Below are 21,686 nucleotides of genomic sequence, written 5' to 3' on the forward strand. Positions count from 1 at the left end.
AAAAATTGTTCTACGCATATGATCAAATCTCAAAGATTACTGAGTATCGGTATTTATTTATTTATTTGTCGTCAATCAGTGTAGACCGTTTTACAATAGTGCTGTTGCCTTACATGCTTTTTTAAAACATACGTTTTATTTCAAATTGTCAGTGAATGTAGACTGCATATACAAATATCTAAAAAATAAAAATTGTTTTAAACTTAACGAGATGAAATCCTAGCAGTTAGTGTTCTCCTTACTGATGTATATTTAGACATTGTTAGATCTATACGCTCACAATAATTATTATACACTCTCATCATTTTTTACCTAGGGCAAGACAGCTGTACTCAGAGTAAATATATTTGCCGCGAGTAAATTTGAGTTACTCACATTTACTCAAAAATGATCAAAGTAGTCTCGATTTTCTGAGCAAAGAAAATATCGTCTGACAGCATATTTGGTTTTCAATATAAACACAGTTTTCAAACATTAAAAGATTCAAGGCAGATCAGGGATCGATTGGTTAAAGTGTTATTGTTGAAGATTTTTGATGTGGTGGTGTTATTTCAGGACTATACATGTTGGTACTCGACCAGACATTTGATAAGTTTCTGTCCTGTGAACATAAATAGCTTATCTTATGTCGTTTTCGTTTTTGCGGTGTAGCTACACCGGTGCTACACCGCCGAACACCGAAAAAGTTTAGGGTGTAGCTATCGGTTGCACCTTTGTTTACAAACAAATGATGATGAACTGTCAGTGACTCGTGCTTATTGCTGCTTACATTACACCGGTGTAGTGTAGTAAAAACGAAAACGACATTAGCATAGTCTGTAAAAGATGCCTCTCATCTTGTTGAACTTATTCCAGACATGAGGAAATCCAACATAAATATTGAGGTATAAAGTACAACTAGGTTCTAAAGTTATAACGATTAACTATTCGTTCGTACCGACAAGTGCAGTAGCAAGAAACTCCTCGAGCTGGGTTTCAGGGTTTACTTATTACTTGGTAGTCCAAGGGACTTCGTGAACAAGATGTGCAGTGTACGGTCACCAGACTAGAGATCATTGCGGAGTATGAACTTAAAGGTAAGATATGGATTGGCGGGAAACTACTGTTTGTTTTTGTTGGGGTTGGTTTTGTTGCTGCTGATGCCGACAATCTGGCGACGTACTGCAATTACTCGCTGCTACTGCTGTCGACGATGGGGAATGGTGGTTTGACTGCACGCCGGTTCGACGGGGCTTGTCATTCGTGTGTGGCTTGGAAGCCTTCCAGGCGTCTTCCCTCGTTGGCAAGGATTGACACGGCCTATGACGATATCGGAGTGACCGTGCCAAATGGGGGATGCTCCCTTTCCTTTCCGGTTAGGGGTAACCCCCCGAGTTTCAAACCTCCTTCGTGGTCTGTCGGACCAGAGGTTGGGATTGGTCCTTGACTGTTAGGCGAAGTGAAGCTTGATCTGAGGTCACACTGGGAAGACGACACGGCCATGCTTAACGGCCGATTGTTGAATAAGGCGTGCATGACCACAACAAAATGGTGACACGGAGTCATGGGGTGATGGGGTGAAGGGTCCTGCGATGCTCAGCGAACGGCCATCGTTCACTTTTAAACAGGTGAGCGTGTAGTCCAGAAGTGATTAGCTAGTGGAGTAAAATTAATGCCTCTCTCTCTCTTTATACGTAGTGACCTGTTGAACACCGATTTCACCGATTCAGGACCTTCTAATGACAATCATTGGACTAGGTACACAATCGCGCGTAATAAGTATTCACAATCGATAAAGAAAACTCGTTGTGAATATGTTCAAAGGAAGATTGATCAGCATCAAAATAACAGCAAAGAGTTATGGAAGATTTTGAAATCTTTATTAAAACCTAGTAATTGCAAACCGCGGTCCATAACTTTTAATGGCACATTAGAACAGTCAAAACAAGTAATTGCAGCTAAGTTTAATGATTATTTCGTAGATAGCGTTTCATTGATTAATCAATCTATTGAATTGGTCGATGAACCTGACGAAATAAAACAGCCAGTTAATAGTAGTTGTAGATTTGAAGTTTTTCACCCAATCACATTAGATGAACTTAGAGTTATTTGTTTTTCATTAGGAAAATCGGCTGGAGTAGATAATGTTAATGCTAGAGTTATTCAAGCTTGCTTTCATGTCATTGGCCACATCTTGCTGGACCTTATTAATGAATCATTGCAGAATGGACATGTGCCACAAATTTGGAAGGAATCCTTAGTGGTCCCTATTCAAAAAGTTGCTGGAACGATTAAAGCCGAAGAGTTTCGTCCCATCAATATGTTGCACACATTAGAGAAAAATTTAGAACTTGTTGTTAAAGGCCAGCTGTTGGAGTATTTAAATAGTAATAGTTTGTTGATACCAGAACAGTCGGGATATCGGGAAGGTCATTCTCGTGAAACCGCGTTGAATTTGGTATTAGCGAAGTGGAAAAATAACTTTGAGTGTAAAGATACGATTGTTGCTGTTTTTTTTGGATCTTAAACGCGCTTTTGAAACAATTTCTAGGCCCTTATTGTTAAGATCAATCAAGCGCTTTGGAATTACGAGTACTGCATATAAATGGTTTGAAAGCTATTTGTCTGACAGAACTCAACGGACTGTTTTTAATGATTCTGTTTCCAGTCCCGTGGGGAATACCCTTGGAGTGCCCCAGGGAAGTGTATTAGGGCCCCTGTTATTTATTATGTATATTAATGACTTGCGACGTGTTTTATGATTTTGCGACATTAATCTTTTTGCAGATGATACTGTGTTATTCATTGCAGCTAAGGATTTAGATGATGCCGTTTTACACTTGAATGAAGATTTGCGTTCTCTAAGTAGATGGTTGAAGTATAAGCAGTTAAAATTGAATACAAGTAAAACTAAATTTATGGTAATTTCGCGGAATCGAGTAAAAGAGAACGTCTCTGTTGTAATTGATGATGAGACTATTGATCGCGTTCGGGAGATTAAATATCTTGGCGTCATTATTGATGACACACTTAAGTTCAACTCTCACATTGACAATGTCATCAAGAAAATTGCCAAGAAGTATGGAATTCTATGTCAACTGAAAAACGACTTAACTATTGCCAGTAAAACACAGCTATACAAATCAATCATCTCTCCTCATCTAGACTGTTGCCCTTCCATTTTATTTCTGGCCAATGTAACACAAATATCGAGATTACAGCGCTTGCAGAATAAAATAATGCGTTTGATTTTGAGATGTAATAGATTCACTTCCTCAACTTTGATGTTAGACGCCTTACAATGGTTGTCGGTGAAGCAAAGAATTGTATATTTGACTATGGTGTTCATTTTTAAAGTAGTTAACGGTTTGCTGCCTCGATATTTGTGTGATCGAATTGAAAGAGGAAGTGACTTTCATAGATATAATACTAGAAACGCGGTTGAAATAAGAACACCACATTTCTTGACTTGTGCTTCACCAAATTCATTATATTATAAAGGAATAAATGTTTTTAATTCGATGCCTAGACATATCAAACGTTTAGCAACACTTACAGAATTTAAAAGACACTGCATTTCACACGTTAAAACTGTCTTTTGAACAGTTATCCAGTGATTTTTTTTATGAATTGACCAATTATGTATCTTGACGAAGTTATCTCTAACGGATTATTTTATATGGATAGCTGTCATAACGACTTTTTAATAATTATTGTAGCACTGCAAAAACTATTTCTGTTCGCCACGAGGGTGATGATGGATTTTTAATATTTGATTTAATAGTAGATTAATTAAAAAAAAATTGTCTACAAAGGTTTGAGCCTCGCGCGCGTATTACGGATATAGAGGTCTGAATTTAACATTTGATAAAAAAAAAATGCAATTTTGAAGCTTATTTGAAAGATACCTTGAGTTAGTAGTAAGTTTTCTGGCAAATGTTAGGGGTTCGTGAGCATTCCTGACATTGCTGAAAATTATGATAGCATCAGATTGCGGGGTTACTAGTGTAATAGGATGCTTTGTTGATTGTTCATTAACTCTTGATTGCTTGTAATACTTATTAATATTTTAGGTGGACAAAAAGGCGAACTAAGAGGTGGACGCCTGAGCTTTTCCACATTTATATCGCTGTGAAGCAACTGTAAACTTTAGAGGGAATTTATATCTGTAACTGAAACCAGTTCGATTTTGTTTGCCAACCTGGTTAAAATGTCATATTCAATTATCTTAAAGATAAATCGTCCAGCTCAAACCTTTGTAGGGGTAAGAGGTGGGACCATCATCATCATCATCACCTTTTCCGTACGTTTTTCAAACCACTTATTGGTTGGTGAGTACGGATATCTAATAGCCTAGAACCATTGCTCCTCGTGAAGGAGGACACCACCAGGCTTGATGAGGCCTGACTCACGAGTCTGAAATGAGCCGAGCGTAGCATTTTTCTAAGGAGTAGAATTCCTGCTCTCAAATCATAGCATCGGGATAAAACGGGAGAGAGGTTTTCTGTCACTCATTTTCATGTTTTCTACACTAGCGTGCACAGGAATCTTGTTAAGGAGGGGCAATTTTTATTTATATGGTGCATTTAATCTGGGGATGGGGAGTACTCCAAAGTATGTGGTGGTTGGTGCTGTCCACCTCCCACTATTTCCCTACTGTTCAATTTAGCTAATTTTATTTATTTTTTGCTCCGGTGGTGGTTCATCCTCTTTAACGCAAACTGCTTTCAGACAGCCAATGGAAATTTGCAATTTAATCCCATCGACGATGTCGATGATGATCGGTTCGTCAAATGGTTGTGATAGTAGGGCTTTAACCGAAATGATACATTTGCTGCAATGTTGTTGCCTTGGTGGTTGGATTCAGCTGAAATCACGTCAGATGGTGGTGATAGCACCGACAAACCGACATGAATGACCAATAAGAATCGCATTCTCCTTTCGCATGCACACTGCTTCGACAAGGACAAGGTTCAAACAGTGCGCATAGCAGTGAACAAACAGTATATTGCTCTTGATCAATCCAATCTTGATCGGTGGTGTTGAGTACTTGGCAACGATGAAGTCTTCAAGAAGTAGATGAAATACGCGTATCAGTCAAAATATAAGCAATTATAACGGAATTAAAAGGAAATAAACCAACACACTCAAAGCTCTTCATAAATGTATATGGTTTTTTTTGTCCTTGCACTTGGCTACTCTAGCAGTTATGCCAGCCATTGTGCTGGCACCGTCAAAAGATACTACCATCACCTGCTCCCAAAAAATCTGCATCGCTGTCAGGACCTCAGCAATGGTATTGAAGATGGTCGCCGCGTCTGTTTTCAACACCCGTCTCACACCCACGAATGTTTCCGTCGGCCGATCATTATCAATATACGGGAAAAGGATGTAATGTCGATCTTAATGTCCCTAATTTTGGGTCCATAGATAAATTCAGCAATCGACTAAATTTTCAATAGTGACCAAAAATATCCATTCATCAAGATAAAATTAATAAATAGCAGACTTATACCCACTTTTCAATTAGGGAATCCAAAAGCATCTTCAACCTTTGTACAGTTGCGAAAAAGTCCAGCCACAGAATAGCTTGAAGTTCCTTTCGAAATTTTTAGAACTTAATGAGCTCTTTTGAAATTCTTCTCACAAGTCATCTGGAATTATTTTTAGAACTCTTCTTGACTTTTACTCAGAACACCTTGGAACTGAAATTCCCTTAGAGTTTCAGAAGAATTTCCTCGGTACTGTCCAGAAATTATTCCCGGAATGAGCTAGAAATTATCGGTACTTCCTTGAAATTTTCCTCAAAATCCCTTTGGGATTTCACTCAACATTTAATTTTTCTCGGTATTCTGTTCAGAATTATCTTGGAACTATGTGCAGGATTCCCTAGAAATTATTCGCAGAATTTTCTTGGAATACTCCCCGAGAAATCCTTTGGAACTGTCCTCAGAATTCAATATCCTTAAGGTTCTTTTCGGATTTTTTTAGAACTCTTCTAAGAGCTCTTTTGAAATTCTTCTCAGTAGTCCACTGGAATTATATTTAGAACTCTTCATGTTTTTTTTTTTTATCAGAACACCTTAAAACTGAAATTCGTTTAGAGTTTCAGACATTTTTCCCGGAATGAGTTTGAGATTATCCTCGGAATTCGCTTTAAATTTTGCGTAAAATCCCCACTCCAAATTTGATTTTCTCGGTATTCTTTTTGAAATTATCTTGGAACTATCTGCAGGATGCACTACAAATTATCCACAGGATTTTCTTTGAACTCAACCGAGAAATATTTTAGAACTGTCCTAAGAATTCAATATCCTCACGGAAACAATTTTTTTTCATTTAAATCAAAAATATAAATGTTCATTCTATAAACATATTAATCATTCAAAGTAAATTGAAAACACGTTTGCATCAAAAATTCTGTATTTTTTTATTAAATTCAAAAGCATGTTTATTTCAACAATATATGATTTGAGTAAACTATTTTTAGCGTGTCATGCCTTCACATTTTTTCTTGTTTACATTCGACAGAATTTAGCTCCTGCTATTCCTCGGAACTCAACCGAAAACGACCCACCCATCTAGGCAATCATCCTAATAATGCTCCAGCTCGACAAAACCAGCGGAGCCTGAGGAAAAACCTCACAATTCAACGTCACTCCATCATTTCGCTGATCGTCATTTGACCCTCCTCCATCACATCGAAAAAAAAAATGAAAACCCGAAATTGATTCTGAATCTATTCCGGTTCCTCCCCCTTCCCCGTAGAAAGAAGCCGATACCATGGAGGCACCTTATTTGATCCCGGACCAGGATGCCACTACCTACAGACCACCCTTAATCGACTCCGAAAACTGGCTATAATGTAGATGCACCAGTCTGCAGAAATTTTTTCGAATTATTTTGTTTTAAAGGGCATTCAAATACCTTCTAAAGTAATTTAAAAGTATGTATGTTTGTTTTAAAAATGAACAGCATGTTTAAAATAAACATATTTATTTTTGTTCCCATAGTTGTCAAATCATACAAAAATATTTAAGTTTATTTTCAACACGAATATTTATAAAACATTATTTTTATTTTAAACATCGATATCACATGACTTCTAACATGGAATACGTTTGAAATGAACCTATTTTATTTTTGTGGCCAGAACAAACAGAGTTTACGTTTAAATTTACCTCAAATATGTTTATTTCGACAATAGATTATTCTGCGTGCTTGAGGTTCTTCTCGGAATATTTTAGACCTTTTTTTCTCAGAACACCTTGGAACAGAAATTCCCCTAAAGTTTCAGAAGAATTTCCTCTGTATTCTCCAGAAATTCTTCCCAAAATGAGCTCGAAATTATCCTCGGAATTTCCTTGAAATTTTCCTCAACATACCTTTGTAATTTCAATCAAAATTTGATTCTCTCGGTATTTTTTTCGAAATTATCTTGGAACTATCTGCAAGATTCACTAAAAATCATTCGCAGAATTTTCATGGAATCATCCCCAAAAAGCTTTTCTTTTGGAACAATCCTCAGAATTCAATACCCTTGAGGTTCTTCTCGGAAGTCAAGTTTAAGTTGTCCGTTCATCCACCAAAACGTCGTAGTTTTTCTACCAGAAATGTTCAATAAAGCTTTCCCTTCCATTCACCAGAACTGTTTTACATCAGGAATTTTCAATTCAGCTTGCCCCTCCATGTTGCAAATCTAACACCAGAAATTTTCAATACAAACTTGCCACCAGAAAATTTTACACCAATTTTCAATGTCGAATGTTCAATAAAAATTGCTTCTCCCATCTTCTAATTGGTGCAGATTTCCTTTTTCCATTTTTCACCAAACATTTTCAATATAGCTGGCTTCTCCTATCATCAGAATGTTGCAGGTTTTGCACCAAATAAAGTTTGCCTCTATTTTTGGATTTTTTTATCATAAATTTTCAGTAAAGCAGCTTTCCTCCAATTATCAGAATGGTGCATATGTTACACCAGAAATTATTATTAAAATTTGTTTCTCTATTTAGCAGAAGAATGCAAATTTAAAAACAAAAAAAATCCGAAAAGCTTTCCTATCCGTTCACCACAACGGTGCAGATTTTCCACCAGAAATTTACAATTTAGCTTAATTTTAAATAAAGCTTGTGCCTTCATTTACCAGACAAGTGCAAGTTTTCCACCAGAAATTTTCTGTTCACTTTATTAATCAGAGCGATGCGAATTTTGCACCAGAAATTTTCAATTGAGCATGCTCCTCCATTCACCAGAACGGTGCACCAAAAATCTTCATGCACCAGAGTGGTGCAAATTTGCTGAAAGCTTGCATTCATCAGAAAAATTAATAAATCTTGCTATTACATTCACCACAGTGTTGCGAACTTTCCACCAGAAATTTTCAGATAAATGTGCACCACCAAATTTTTAGCGCGATTAAATTTTAGAATAAGAGATGTTCATTTTGATTAGTCCCTCCATGCACCACCTTAATGATATTTTTACACCATAAATATTCAATAAAAAGCTTTTTCTTCGATTTACCACCACGAAGGTGAATTTTGTCAACCTTAAATTTACCCTTTTCTTTTAACCCTCCATGAACAACCTTGAAAAAAAAAATTACACCAGGAATGTGGTGCAATTTTTGACCAAAAAATTTCCTTGAAGTTTGTGCCTTCATGCACCTTTGAGGTGCAATTTTCAGGCAAAATATTTTTATTTATAAAAGGTGGGGCAATTGCCCCACCTTGCCCCACCCTGTGCACGCCAATGGTTTTCTATCACACGCTCTTGCGTCATTATCCGGAGCCTTGAAAAAGCGCATCTCACGTCAAATTATCCTCTCGGTTGAGTTCTCTTACCCTCTCTCTCGAGGAGGTTTAGTATATATACTTCTTCCATATTCCTGGTGCCACTCACTCGAGGTGAGGGCTGCCTCCAGTGAGTTTGAGACATTTCATCAAGCCTGGACATCGCTCTCGAGTAGACGGCCCTAATCGCTAAGGAGATATTCCCTTCCCGGTTTGGCAGAGTGCGGCCTTCCCGCTGTCAATCAGTTTAAACTGAAGGAATCGCCTGTGCATCGGGACCAGCTCCACAATCCGTTATACCAGCACATTACCAAAACACCACACCGCTAAACCAAACTGCCATTGCACGACAGCCAACGAACGGTAGACGCGCTAGTCAGACCGCCATTCGCTGGTAGACCAGTCAGGCTTTCATCGTCCAATATCGCCAGAATCGTTCTGAAATTTCAATGCGCGCTCGCTGGACTGTATTTGTTGTCGTAGTTGTTGTAAAAGTACGGGCCAGAGTATCTAACACACCACACTACTCACTCCTAAGTGTATTGAGGTATGTTTGAACATTGGGGCTTATTACGGGTGTCACTTCACGGTGAAAACTTGTCACTTGTCGTCACGGTGAAGTGATTCCCATTTGATTTGTGTGGCAATCACGGCTCTTATTATGAGTGTCACTTCCTTATCACCGTGTAGTGACACCCGTAATAAGACCCATTATAATGGTTAAGTTGATCCGCTCCGGGTTTTAATTAATTTAAAAGCTTGAGTACGAAGCCCCTCCAGTTTTCCCAGTAGTGCGCCGAGTTTCATGCTGCTGAGTTGTTGTCGGGCAGAACATTAGTTTCATACAGTATGAGGCAATGGTGGCTTATCTAGGGTTTTCAAGCCATCTACGCCGTTCCTCTTCTCCTCATCCCACTTCATGGAATGGGAGTTTGCTGCCACTTGTTTAGATTCTACCATCCAGGATATAGTCATTTTTCCATATCAACTGTTACACACAAGTTAGTCGAAAGTTATATCTCTGAAAGATTATATATTATAAGTTTCCTTTTTTAAGTAACATGTCATCGAGGTTCATCATTGAAAACTGGAAAGCACGTCAACTTACTATGCTTGACAGCATCGGTATCAACATTGTTTTCAATATAATATTCAGGTTGCTATGTGAAAAAGATATTGAGCCACGCGAGTTACTCAGAGTTACTCAAAATTAACTCAGATTTTACTCATGATCGAAAGCTGTCTTACCCCCAGATTTTTACCATAATTCGTTCTGTGAGGTGACATTTGAAACTCATTTCGAGTTCTTAACATGCGTGATGGTACGGACAAATTTAAGCTTGCTAATATTTTTTTTCTGAATTTACGCGTTGTGAGATAATATCATTAACAAAGGGAATCATGGAAATTTCTCTTCGTTTCTTAAGTGTTTCAATGTTTATCAACATGCAACGGGACTCATAAGAAGGAAGGGAAAAAGAGGTCCAGCCTAGTTTCCTAAGAGCAAATAACAAAAACTGTTTTTGAACTGATTCTATACGATTTATATAAGTTTCATGGTATGGAGCCCAAACCACACTGCAATATTCGAGAATTGATCTCACGTAAGCTATATAAAGTGTTTTGATGGTATATGGGTCTTTAAAATGATGTTTTCACATGATCTACAAATGTCAACTTCGAGTCAAGAATTACTCCCAAGTCCCAAATTTTATCGCACCTTACAACCAGCTGGTTTCCTAGAGTACATGTAAAATCTAGAGTAGTGTGTTTTCTGAAATAAGATATAATATTGCAGACTTTTAACGCACCAATTGTAGAAACCATCAATTTCATTTTTAAAATGTAGCAAATCAGAATTGTTAAAGATTTCCATGTACAGTTTCATATCGTCAGCATATATGAGCACATTTAAGCGATTCAACACAAACTTCACGTCATCCACAAATAAAATAAATAATAAAGGACCTAAATGAGATCCCTGTGGAACTCCCGAGGTAACATTAACTGGCGAGGACATTTTTTCCTTTAAAGTGGACCATCGGTATTCTTTCTGTCAAGTATGATCCAATCCATTTTAAAGTGTACTTGTCATACCTAAACGTTTTAATTTAAAAAGAAGTAAGGGAATGTCTACTCTGTCAAAGGCCTTACTAAAGTCAGTGTATAAGGTTTCAACGGTATTACCTCTATCCATTGCTTCAATAGAAAAGTTTACAAATCCCAACAGATTAGTAGACGTTGACCGACCTTTAAAAAAACCATGTTGATTATTTGAAATGCTATGCTTAATCTGGTTAAATATTTTCTGGTTAACAATTGCTTCAAACATTTTAGGAATGCATGACATAATTGCAATACCTCTATAGTTTTTAATGTCTGACCGTTTGCCAGATTTAAATATTGGGACTAAAAATGATTTCTTTCAAATTTTTGGAAAATCACCTGTTTTGAGAGATAAATTGTAAAGCCAAAACAATGGTTTAACAAAACTAGTTGCTATTTTTTTCAAACAAAATGGAGGTATTTCATCAGGACCAGGTACTTTGTCGGCATCGAGACTTTCAAGTGTCATAAAAATTTCTTTAACAGTGATATTATTAACTGATACGTCATTTTCCCCTTCATGTAGGTAAGAGTTATTGAACTTTTTTGCGCCATAAATTGGCTCTAACTCGAAAAGCACAAAACTCTTGCCTTCATTGGACAGCTTGGTAAATTTCCTACTCAAAAATGTCATTTCTACTTTAAGTAAGCTGCATTTAGACACATTTTAGGGATAAACGAGTCTAAAACTTGTGTTTTCCTACGGGTTTTCCCTTATTATTTCACAAAAAAGCGTAATAAAGTGTATAGTTTTGTCAAACCAAAAAGATGCATCTCAATGCGTTCTACAACTCTCTCTTTGACACCAATTTTCTATCTTGTTCAATTTTGTCGTAATTTCGTACTAAACACATCATGTTGGGTCGTTAATTAACGGTTGCGTAAAACACGAATTCAACCCCACCGTGCGTTGCTGTTGACGTCTGTTTGCAGCGCGCATAGCACACTTGATCGCCACGCGGAGTGACGGTCTGATAAGTGCGATAAGTGAGACCAAGAAGAAAAATCAAATCAGAAACTTACAGCTTGTAGAAAATAAACACGTATTCTCCAGGAGAGCTGGTGGATATTTATCTCTGCTACGGTTTTGCCAACTGTGTGGCAACGACAGCCTGCACAGAAGGCGGAGGAAACAATTAGGGTAACTGATGATGGTTGGACCTATTTAGGCAGGTTTCACACGACGTCAACATTCATGTCGTATTTTTTTTTAATGAATTCAACATATAATTATGAAAAATGCGTGATTAGGGGAAAGATCTACCTTTCTTGTTTCTAATAATAACATAAAAAGTTAAATATTATGAACAAATGATTTTATAAATCGTTTTTATTCAGCAAAGAATTATGATGATGGTTGAACCTATACTGATCTTGGTTGGACCTAAAAAATGATGATGGTTGGACCTATTTTTGCAAATGCTAGTTCATCCCATATTTGTTCAAAAACTTTGTTTAGAGCTTATTGGTATCATAAAAAACCCTTTTTATACAGTTTCATGAAGTTCACTTTCCATGCATTAGCTATTCATCATGGCTCATTTTCTCGGAAATCATTGACCCGATTTGGAATTTTTTTTTTACGTCAAGCTATAGGTATTGTGGTCCCATTGAAAGCTATCGAATATTTTTTGGAATCGGTCAACTGGTTTCGGAGATATGGCCGGAACAAGTTACAGGGTATATGGAACATGGACCTAATTTTGACATGGAAGGAATAAAACCTATCATGCGACACTTCACATTACAGGGCTGATAGCGATCACATGCATATCTCCTAGAAATTTTAAATTTGAACTAGTTCTGTACTCAAAAGCGATAATACTTCAAGAAATTTTCAAGAATCTGGAGTCAAATTACATGGACAGTTTTAAAAGTTTGTGGAATTTTATTATAATTTCTCAGTACCTCATTTCGACGAAGATCTGGGAAAAAAATCTTTCAGAAACGCCGGAGGCGAACCAGCCCCAAGCTGAAAACCTTCTTAATAAAGAAAACCTAACCTAACCTCTTTCAGAACAAAAAACATCAAATGCAATCTGCTTCCAAGGTAGTTCTGGGGAATTTAAGATTTCTTGTGAATCCTGATAGTTTTGGGTAGAATTTCAAGAAACCTTGAATTGAATTGAAAGCAAATTTTAATGAAATTTCATAGTAATTTCTGAGGAGCAACTCCTTCAAAGATAATTTTATAAAGTTTGTGCGAGAAAACGAATCCGGGGCATAAGTCCTTGGAATGTTTTTGAAAATACTAAAAGGAGGATTATAATTAAATCCGAAAATAACTCCAGAACATCTTCTAAGGAATTCGGAAAATAAATTCAGGAGAGTTTGCCAAACAGAATCTTCTTCGGCGTTCTTCGGGTAGCGAGTAAAGGGCCCCACAAACCATTTGTTTACAAATGGCTTTTGCGCCGTTTTCAAATGTTAGCACTGAGATGATGAGAAGAATTCTAAAGAATTTGTGAGGAGAAATACCAATGAATTCTTAGGAGACTTTCAATGTGAGTAGAATTCCAAGGGAAGGAGCGGGAGTCAAAAAGAAATCTGTAATGAATTCAATGAATATTCGGAGAATCTTTCCTAAGGGTTTCTTATTGTGCTGAATTTCAAGATATTTGCGAGGAAAATTAAATTCGAAGCTTTATCGAAATATTGAGGTATACTTCAATGGAAATCAGAATGAACTATTCTGAGGTCTTCAGAACTACTCGAAAGTTCCCAAATTTATCCTGAAGTTAATGAAACTGCTTGGCAGTTCTTTTTTGTTTGAGAAACTAGCCTGATGCTCACAATACTTCGCATTAAATTCTTAACTTCCCTAAACTTTATAGGGTTTCCTAAAATTTCCTCAATTTTTCTAACGATCATAGATCTTTTCTAAAGGTTTAACCATTCGCTGAAGTTCTCTAAACTTCTTTAAAATTTATGTAACTTCTCTAATGTTAATGGAACTGCTCTGAGGTTCTCTGTTCTTTTCTGAAATTATCAAAATTCCTGAAGTTCGTGGATCTCCTCTTAAGCTCCATAGATTTCTATGAAGTTCTCGAAATGTTTATGAAGATCACTGTCATTCTTTGAAGATTTCAAAGTTTTTCTAAATTTCTGGAAATTTTGTGCACCCGCAATTTTTATGGAATTAGAACAACATAATTATGAAAGTTCTATGAAGTTCTCAAGATTTTTCTGAAGTTGATGAAACTTCCCGTAAATTATTGGCACTAATTTAAAACTTTTTCAATAGTCTAGACTTTCCTGGTGATATTAAAATTGCCTAAACGATTATTGAATTTCCTCAAAGTTCTCTAGACTGCCCTGAATTTATCAGTATTTTTTAAGATACCGCAACTTTACTGAAATTAAATGATTTGCCTTGAAGTTTCCACAATTTTCTTTAAGTATTATAATAATTATAAAAGCTCACTAATTTTCCCTGAACTTATGTATGCTTACATGAAGTTTTCTAAATTTGTTTGATAATCCATCAAATTTTCTGATATATATTCATAATTTCCTGACGCTTCTGATGTTTTCGGATCAATCATACAATTCTTGGAATACCCCATAATTCCACGGAACTCAGTAAGGCGCTACAAATTTGCTTAAATTAATGGGATTATTCTGAAGCTATCTGATCGTCCTCGAAGTACTCGGAACTTCGCTGAGTATCATGAAACCATCTAAAAATATCTAAATGTTTTAGAAGTTCTCTGGATTTCTGAAGATTTCATAATTTCTCTGAAGGGTTTCTCGATTTTTTTTCAGCACATCATGGAACTATCCTGAATTTTTTCTAAATGTACGATTATAGATCTTTAAACTGCTCCAAAAGTTTGGAGTAAAGGTACGGAAACTGCTCTTAAGATCTGAAATTCCCCAAAGATCCCTAGATCTAGCTATTCTGAGGTACTTAGAACTTCCTAAAAATTTGCATAATACCCCTCATGTTTTCTATATTTCACAAGTTCGCTTGACACCTGTGAAATTCTCTGAAATTCAAGAAACTTCATAAAATTTCCTGGAAATTTTCGGATACTAAAAGAAACGCTTTGAGGTTTCTAAAGTTTCCAGTAAGTTCCCCATATTTTCATCGTATTAACTTCTCTTATGTTTCCGCAGTTTGTTTATGGAGCTTCACTGAAATTTCTTTTCATTACTCAGAACTTCTCCAAAGTTCCTACCATTGTTGTAAAGTTAATGGGACTGCATTGAAGATCTCTAATCTTTCATGAAATTAATTACGAACTTGAAATAAATCATTTAAGTTTTTCCTTGATTCTGGCACTTTGAAAATTTTCAATATCTTGAACTTGTACATGGAATACGAAACTTCAAGATATTGAATAATTTTAGATCTTGGCCTTACTCAAATTAAGTAATTTTTTTTTTTACTTTATAAAGTGAGAAATTAAGTAAAGTGCTAAACTTCAACATTTACTGGATTTGATTGTAAAGCTGTTTCTTGTCATGTCTAAAAAACGTTTTCTTAAATTGCTATGGTTTTTGATCTACAAAAATTCTTAAAATAAATTCACGCTAAAAAAGTTGAAAATAGTGACTGATTACAAGAAAAAGTGACTTTAATGACTTGGCCTTAAAAAGAGACTTTTTAGTGACTGGCTTGAAAAAAGTGACCAAGTCACTAAAAAGTGACTCGCTACCAGCCCTGCATTACTTCCAAATTCGATAACAAGATCAATAACAAAATTTAGTGCCTTGGACCACATTGGCCACTTCCGGGCATGTTTTGGGTGCCCCCGGGGAATTTAGGGGCCTAAAATGACAGAATATCAGAACTTAATTCCGGTTTTATTGTTTTTTTTTTCTCCTAGGAGTTTTTTTTTCGGAAATAAGTTTCAGTTAGCAGTTTTTAGTTTGTTAACATTTTATTTCAAGTTAATTCACACACAGAAGGTGTATGAGAAGTGCTTAATGTAAATTCATATTAACAGATTCTTTCGGCGCTTTCGTGGTAGTTCGGAAATCGGTGGTTACCTTTTCGGCCAACCTGATGATGGAATTCCTCCTTTAAATTTACGCCCAACTAGTGACGCAAGGTCTTTAACAGCTTCCAAGATCTTTTTTGTCGTCTTGGGACTGCCAGAAGCAGTGCACACACATACAAACCCAATCCCCTAGCTGGTTCTCCAAATCAACACTCAACACTATTTCCCTTCCATATTTCTTGCAGTGGCTTCCCTTAATTTTTGCGTGAAGTGTCGTTTTCGGAATATTGTATTTTTTCTGTGCCTGATGCGCAGTAAATTTATTTCTTACTAAAAGAACAACCTCTTGAAGATTTTCGACCGTATAACTCTTTTCTTTAGCCATTTTTTCAATCGAAGCAACTGATCACTCGTCCAAAACGAAATCGAATTTCAAATCAGCTGCGCATGAAGGAGGTAGACAAACCGAAGCGCACCTAGCGGCCGTCTTAGGAAACACATAGGTCCAACCATCATCATGTGTAGGTCCAACCATGATCATGTTTATGTATTCGAATTTCGTCAATTATTCAAACATTTTAGTGAAACCAATGGATAAATGACGTACTAACGTGTTGTTTACACTTTAAAGCAGTATTTTACTGCATGAATATAAAAATAAATGTAAAAAATATTCCTTTTTTGTATGTTTGAAAGTAAGGAATGATGACGAGCTAATGCGTGGAAAGTGAACTGTTTTGAAAACACATTGAAACTCGATTGTTTTGAAGTTTTTTTTTTTCAATAAAACACCCATGCAAATTGAAGAAAAAGAGTTTTTCATGATAGTAAAGAGATCTTTGAAAATAAAAAATTAGCGAAGATTGACTAAACTAGCGATTGAATAAATAGGTCCAACCATCATCAGTTTTTGGATAGGTCCAACCAGAATCAATTACCCTATTTTGGCCCTGAAATTGCAACTTTACCACCATAGTGAAAGTTGAAATTTCAGGGTAAAAATAATTATTTCCTCCTAATCCTCATTTCTGGACCACTGTGCAGTGGTAGGTAGCAGAAGCAGCAGCAGAAGATCCAGAAAGTGAACCGATTTACAAACGGTTTCCTGGCTCCAGCATCCAACCGGCCAGGAGTACGCGGGAATGACCGCAATAACGCATTTTCCCGAAAACAGATATTCGGCGGTATGCAAATCGTTTTCCAACCTGCTACCGGGGCTAATGATGGGGGTAATTTTTCCACTCATGTGTGTCGTAATTACGGTTGAAGAATTGAATTACCTATATTTCGTCAAATTAGCCGCGTTTTGGGGGCCGGTATTGACTGCCATCTCGCAAACAGTCCGGTGTGTTTGGTATTGTTAGGCCTGTCGAAACGACCCTATTAATTTCGGGGTTAATAAACATATTGATACCGAATATGAGCTAATTACATCGGACTGATTTCTGCGTGTCATGGTTATTTACATGATTTGATCGCATCCAACGAGGACACTCCAAGATGGGTCATTTTCATCCAAGGAAGCGCGGTCGAGGTACGCTCAGCTCACTTCTTAAACTTTCAAACGGGGGCACACTGAAAGAAATACGAATGTTGAAATAACTTCTGCGAATGAATGGTTCAGCGCAAAGCTTACCCCACATTGATCAGCCGACTAGCCTCGGTAAAACATTAATCACAACAACAGCAACTCAAATTTTTAAATGAAGCAAAATCACTTCAACAACCGATTACGACCATAAGCTTCGCGCGGTACCGATTTCATTACATCTGTTTCTGCCTCTCGGTGGACATTCCCAGCCCAACCCCCCGTTCACTGTCTACTTGCTGGTTGGACACGGATCAACGCCGTCCATTATTGTTGCAATGCATTGCAGCGCGCACTGAATTAAACGTTGATGATAGCTTTGCAAAATTAATTTTACACCGAGCGAACGACAAATTGGAACATGGTCGCCCAAATTCCGTAAAAATTGCACCCATTAAATGCTCCATTTTATTACCGTTCGGCCATAACCACCGGCACCTCCAACGATGGCGATGGACACAGCAGCGGCGCGCAAATGAATTGTTTTTATTTTTCTGCCTATTTTCCTACCAATTTCCATTTCCTTTCAACGAATTTCTTGCGCCACTTTTGGGGTGCCAATTGCGCACACCATGCCGCCATCTTCCTCCCCTACTTCGTCACTCGCGCAGATCCAAAATTTCACGGACCGCAAATTGTCGCCTACTTGGACCGAAATGCAATTTCGGTTGACTGACTTATTGGTTATTGGATTGCATTTTGACGAACGAAACGAAGCACGTACTGCACTTCCAGCGACCGAAGATGGATTACGTAAATTCACACGGTCAATCAATCCATCGCATCGCCGTCGTCACCATCATCATCATCATCATCGTCGATGGGTAAACTCGATCGGATTCGATTGTGATCAAGCTTTCGATCACCCCAACAAATAAATAAGGAGTGAAATTTTCCCGTTTCTGTTTGAAACGCAATGCACTATACCCATCTTCGTCGGTCATTGAATTCGATGGATGAGTTTTGGCTTGGCATATCGTCTGAAGCTTCAGGCGACAGGTTGCCTACTTGCTCTATGCATACATTTACGTTGATTGAAATAGCCATCACGTGTCAGCAACCCACGCGAGTTCGCCGCGGTCAACGACGACGCACGAGTGCAATTTTGCTTTCATGCGATGGGAAGATGCCACTCTTCGTAACACTTTATGAATATAGTTAGATTTACTTGGGACACACTGTTGAAGTCGCGGTTGATTTAGTAGATCATCTGATCCTATGTGCTTCTTCTTTTTCTTCTTCTTGTTTGCATTTCAAGCTTAATGCTTATCGCATTATTGCGTGCTCTCAACTTAGTGTTCTAGATGCACTTCCACAATTATTAATTGAAAGCTTTCGATGCCTGTACCATTTTTGCATTAGTATATTTAATTGTGTGGGAAGTCGAGAAATTTTCCAACTCGAAAAATTCCTAGACCGGACCGGGAATCGATACCAGCCACCTCCAGCATGCTCTTGCGTTGTAGCTGGTTTGTTTTTTCCGTCGATCTTGTTTTCCGTGCTGAGCACCAATGCTACCGACGTGCCAGGAAGGCAGCTACCACACCTGGACCCTACCTATCGACCCATCAACTCATGAACCGGGGACCAACGGCTTTACTTCCAATCCGAAGGAAGGCGTGATCAGAGATGTTATGCCTCAGAACATCCCGGCGGCGCCAACTGGGATTGAACCCAGGCCTGCTGGGTTGAGAGGTAATCACGCTTACCACTACACCACCGGCGCCGTTTACTTTGAATATGTTTGGATTAGTTTTGTTGGTAAGGTCATTGTTAGAATCGTAGTTGATCTGAACTCCAGGACAATTTGCAGAAGCTCGAACATCTTATATACATGAGAACAGATCGTGAATGATGCGCATTTACTCTATGAATATGATGTGACATATTCAGTTACTACATATACTGTTTTAGTGATGATTGATCTAGTAGATCTGTTTATATGAATTCCAGGACTATTTAGAGAACCTAGAACATCTTATATGCATTAGAATGGATCGTGAATCATGCACAGAAACATCATTTTATTTTTTTTTATTTTAACCACCATCTTTGACATTTTAGCAATACAGACTGTTTAAAGTGACTTAATCCTATTCTTAAAAACTGGTCTACTTATATTAAAATCAAAAACATCACACACATCATTAAACAGTCTGCAACATCTATCGAGAGAATTGTTATAACCGTAAGCAGTACGATGTCCGGGAGTCCACAGAAAGTAACAGTTACGGAGACGGCGAGCTGGAGTGTGGAAAAAACTGCAGTCCATATGATTACTAATCATGTCAAATATGAACATCCTCTGGAGAAAGACTCGGCGATTTGTTAGTGTTTGCAGTCCAATAAGCGCACATCTATGCTCGTACGGAGGTAAGCTATCTGGATTTGTCCATGGCAGACGTCGTAATGTAAACTTTATAAACTTTTTCTGGATTCTCTCGATGCGCAGTACATGAACAGCATGATATGGTGCCCAAATTTGTACTCCATATTCAAGAACACTGCGAACCATAGAGCAGTACAGCGCTTTCAGGACGTACACGTCGTCAAATTGTGCAGTATTGCGGCGCAAAAATCCTAGCATGGAGTAGGCCTTTGCAACTGTCATGGATATGTGCTCGTTAAACCGTAGTTTGATGTCCAAGATGAGCCTAAGATCCTTAATGGCATTAACCGTTTCCAGCGGCGATTGATTCATAGAGTAATCAAAAATGATTGGAGAGTGAGAGCGGGTAAGGGTAATCACTTTGCATTTGGTAGCATTGGCTTGCATTCCATTCATCTGACACCAGGATGACAATCGCTCTATATAAGCTTGTAGTGCGCAGCTTAAGCTTAAGATCAGCCGCATATAACAACTTACAGGAACTTAGCATATCACACACGTCGTTAATAAACAGAACGAAAATGAGAGGTCCTAGGTGATTCCCTTGTGGAACCCCCGATGGTATATGTAATACCTCGGATCTGGAAACACGTACCTTAACGAAAGCCTTCCTGGATGATAAGTATGATTTCAACCAACAAACGATCCACGGTGGTTTAGCTTCATAATGGCTAGGTCGTGAGGGACTTTGTCAAAAGCCTTAGAGAAGTCGATGTAAACGGAGTCCACTTGCTGACGCTTCTCGATGCTACCTATAAGAGTGTTCGTGTAAGTCATCAAGTTAGAGACTGTCGAGTGCTCTTTCATGAATCCATGCTGAACCTATGAGATTATGGGTTGAACAGCTGGATACAACTTCTCATGCAGAAGACTTTCGAGAACTTTGGCCAAGCAGTTCAGGATCGAGATAGGTCGGTAATTTTCCACTTTGTGCATGTTACTGGACTTGAAGATTGGTGTAATTGAGGCAAGCTTCCAGGCATCCGGAAAAAACGCCATCCTTAAGCGATTGAAATTAGAAATAACGGGAGCGGCTAACGATGCTGCAAAGTTCTTGACGAAAGACGGTGGAATACGGTCCGGGCCTGGACCTTTCGATGGATCGACTGAGCAAAGGGCTTTGAGTATAACGTCTTGACTGAAGGTGAGCTGCTGCAGGTGAATGTCGTATCTTGGTAGCTGATCAATGTATTGCTGCGGTGGAGGAGTTTGATCGGGTTCGAAAACACTTCGGAAAAAGTCTGCGAAAAGGTCAGCAGAAGCGGTGTCGGTGGTAAAGCTACTACTACCGTAGGTGACGTCCACGGGAATACCAGCTGATCTTTTCCGAGAGTTGATAAAAGACCAGAACGACGATGGATTTTCCTTGCAACCCCTCTGGAGGTTGTCGACGTACTCACGAAAGCAAGCTTCCTGCAAACTATTATACTCTGCTTCACTAGCTGCACCGTATACTTATTTGCTGCGGTCCGGGAACGAAAGTAACGTTTTCGAGCTTTACGCAGACGGTTACGCAGATTACGCTATTGCGGATTCCACCAAGGATGTTGGAATTGCAAACAAGATTTTCGTGTCTTCACCGGAACAGTATCTTGGATTACTTTATAGATGTTGTCGTAGAATACGGAGACGGCGGCATCAATGGTGGGTTGGTCAAGTATTTGTACCCAATCCAAGGAGGCAATCCTCGTGTTAACAACATCGAAATCACATTGTGCAAAAATATACTCACTGCGGGCTGCTGGGTACGGGAGCGGATGATCTCTCGAACGGGAGTCAACTTTTAGAACCAACGGCTTGTGGTGACAATCAACTTTCATAATTGCAGAGGGTGGTTCAAACAGCTCGATGCAATCGGAGTCACTGACGAGAACTAGGTCAAG

The 21,686-nt window shown here is 38.1% G+C and overlaps 1 protein-coding gene across 1 annotated transcript in view; it reads right to left on the bottom strand.

The window, feature by feature from the left end:
* The window catches only part of LOC135705513 (uncharacterized), a 70,177-nt gene that overhangs the window by 16,412 nt on the left and 32,079 nt on the right, over nt 1–21,686 (bottom strand). The gene's annotated exons all lie outside the window — the stretch shown is intronic.

This window comes from Ochlerotatus camptorhynchus, unplaced genomic scaffold, assembly GCF_037179485.1.
Source record: "Ochlerotatus camptorhynchus isolate MF236.1 unplaced genomic scaffold, CSIRO-AGI_Acam_v1.1 ptg000268l, whole genome shotgun sequence".
Lineage (NCBI taxonomy): Eukaryota > Metazoa > Arthropoda > Insecta > Diptera > Culicidae > Ochlerotatus > Ochlerotatus camptorhynchus.